The 2,824-nt window shown below is 36.8% G+C and overlaps 1 long non-coding RNA gene across 1 annotated transcript; it reads left to right on the plus strand.

Annotated features, from left to right (window-relative positions):
- The first annotated feature begins 1,113 nt into the window (after positions 1-1,113).
- LOC137400071 (uncharacterized) lies at positions 1,114-2,617 on the plus strand. Its single transcript, XR_010979211.1, has 2 exons — positions 1,114-1,256; positions 2,117-2,617. It is a non-coding gene; the product is annotated as an uncharacterized lncRNA (long non-coding RNA).
- The last annotated feature ends 207 nt before the right edge of the window (positions 2,618-2,824 follow it).

A 2,824-nucleotide genomic window follows, 5' to 3' on the forward strand; every position in this document is an offset into this window, starting at 1 on the left:
TTTAACTACTGAGCAGTTTTAAGTCTAAGCTCTAATCTATTATTAGTTTAGGTTTAAAATGCCGAGGCGGCTTTTAGAATACAAGTATATTGAATTTTTATATGTGATTTGAAAACCGCTACATAGCTATAGCATTTGTAACACTTTAGTCAAAAACTTTTGTTTTGTAAAGACTCTCTCACTACTCCACAGCCTTACTAGTAACTAGTACTAGCTAACTAACATAACTGATTGAGAAGAGCAAAAGTAAAGGCTTCAGCTTATAAAGAGCTTAACGATGGTCAAAAATGAGAAACTCTAATGACAAAAAATCGCAAACTCTTTTAACCTTGAGGCCAGAGTGGTGAGCCATAGTGGTATACTTGATGCCAGAGTGGTGAACCATAGTGGTAACCTTGATGCCAGAGCGGTGGACCATAATGGTATACTTGATGCCAGAGCGGTGAACCATAGTGGTTTAATTGATGCCAGAGTGGTGAACCATAGTGGTATACTTGGCCAGAGTAGTGAACCATAGTGGTATACTTGGCCAGAGTAGTGAACCATAGTGGTATACTTGATGCCAGAGTGGTGAACCATAGTGGTAAACTTGGCCAGAGTAGTGAACCATAGTGGTATACTTCATGCCGAGTGGTATACTCATAGATAGCCGAATATGCTTTTTGCACGAGCAGTTATGGGCAACCGATAAAGCTCTGAGTTTACATTACAATGAGCATTACAATGAAGGTAATGCATTTCTTGTTTTTTTGTTGTTTAATCATATGCCTTGCTTGGGATTTTTTAATCATGGCTTGCCTTCTACTAGTTTGCCGAGAGAATGTTTTTTTATGTAATCTTTTTTACTGGGAAAAAATGAGTATGGAAATCTAAGTGAGAGTGCTTATATATATTACTGAGCTATAATATAAATTTCTTAGTCAACTAAGCTAGAGTGAGGTGATAGTATGTAGTAGTTCTTAAAGTTATATTAATCTTCCAGATGTAATCAATGCCCACTAGCATCAACTATTCTCATTGAAATGGATCTGCATAAAGTAATCAGACAAGTTACTAAGCAACGCCTTTGCACTCCACACATTAGCATATTAACATTCATTTCCAATCCCTAAGGCGGTGGAAGTAGCCAAGCGGTTAGGACACCTTTACAATTATTTAGCAGAGCTTTGGTTCCTCTTAGCCGTGCTGTACATGTATAGCATGCAGTAGAGCTAAATTGCTTGGCTAACTTTCACAGAAGAGAGCTGTCACATCAGGTAATGTAAATTCCTAAAGATATATTTGACTTTTTATTCTAGGGAGTCAACATTCCTTTTTGAACTGATACCAGTTTTACGTAGCGTTCTTGTTAAGTAGAGTTATAAATTGTCGCTCTGTTTTTTAGCATCCTAACAACCTTTGCTGGCAAATGTTTGAGGTGTACATGTATATTCTCATTAACATGGTAATGGGCAACAGCAGTACTCACCTTAATGTAGTAATTTTTATTATAATGTAAAATGTATTCACACACTAGAATAACTTTTAAAATATGTTATGTTGAAACACTATTTTATTGATTTTATTTCAGCAAAAGTCTGTGGTCATTCTGCAGTAATAGGTAAATAAAAGATACGCCATTGATACATAGCCTTTCAAATGCTTCAAAGCATGGCAACTGTTGACATAGACAAGCTATGGCAATGATTGATATGTTGGCCTAAAAGCTATTTTTGTCAAGGCGATGCTGAAAGAAATAGAAGACAAGAAGAGAGAAACGATTGAACATGCAACAACTAAATCAATGATGTGAAGCCTAACAGGCTCAAAAACATGTAAAGTTCTAGCACAATCAAGAGGAAAAATTCGACTTTACAGTTCAACCTTGGGTTTTCAGCCATCGTTTGAACATGATGGCTTTTTATACAGTAGTTTGTAAACTCTCAGCTTAATTGTTAACGTGAAACAGACATGATTGGTTTGTTTTTATCGGTACTTGCTTTAAACAACATGTTTTGCTGTTTTAGTAATCCAGACAGAGGCCGGCAAAAAATTAATTTATTTTGCCAATTTTGAAGACCTCTATTCATAAGTGCTTTAATCTGCGGTCTATGACAACCTGGTATGTATTTCACAGAAAATGGCTGATTCAAGATATGATTCTCTTCTGGATGCTGAAATAAGTGTAAACTTAGACCAGTGTAAAAAGATGTTCCTCTATCCTACCAATCACAACAACCTGCGAGGCATCACTCAGGTCTGGGTGTACAAGGGTAAAGTCATTCGAGCTGTGTCTCAGGACGACAACGTTGTTAGACGTCAAACATCTGCCAGCTCTAGTGCCTCATCTAACCATAGCTCACCTCCACCATCTCCTTAATAAGATGTACAATATGAACGTTTTACTTGACTCTTTAACTAGAAGTAAGATGACACTCTCTACGATAAAGCAATGCTTCTACTTGACAGTTGAATTTTGTGTCCAATGAATTTTGTACATACTGTATGCGCTTAGGTTTGATGCTTGATATTTACATCTTTTGCTTATTTATAAGCAGAGTTCTTTTCTGTTTCATCTGATAATATTCAGGTTTAAATGGTTTGACAATCACTTTATCCAATACAAAAACATTTCGCACCAGCTTATACATGCAATACTTCACTTTACTCTGCTTCCTGTAGTCCTTGCTTACACTACAAAAGTGTTGCGTGAACATGTTCTGACTACTGACTACTGACACCATACTCATTAGAGTATGGCGCAACAGGAACTTACACCATGTCCACATTCCAATCCTTAAAATAGACAGAAGTGGTAAGGGAAGTGGGGAAAGAGAAGTCTGCA

This window comes from Watersipora subatra, chromosome 7 (assembly GCF_963576615.1).
Source record: "Watersipora subatra chromosome 7, tzWatSuba1.1, whole genome shotgun sequence".
Taxonomy (NCBI): Eukaryota; Metazoa; Bryozoa; class Gymnolaemata; order Cheilostomatida; family Watersiporidae; genus Watersipora; species Watersipora subatra.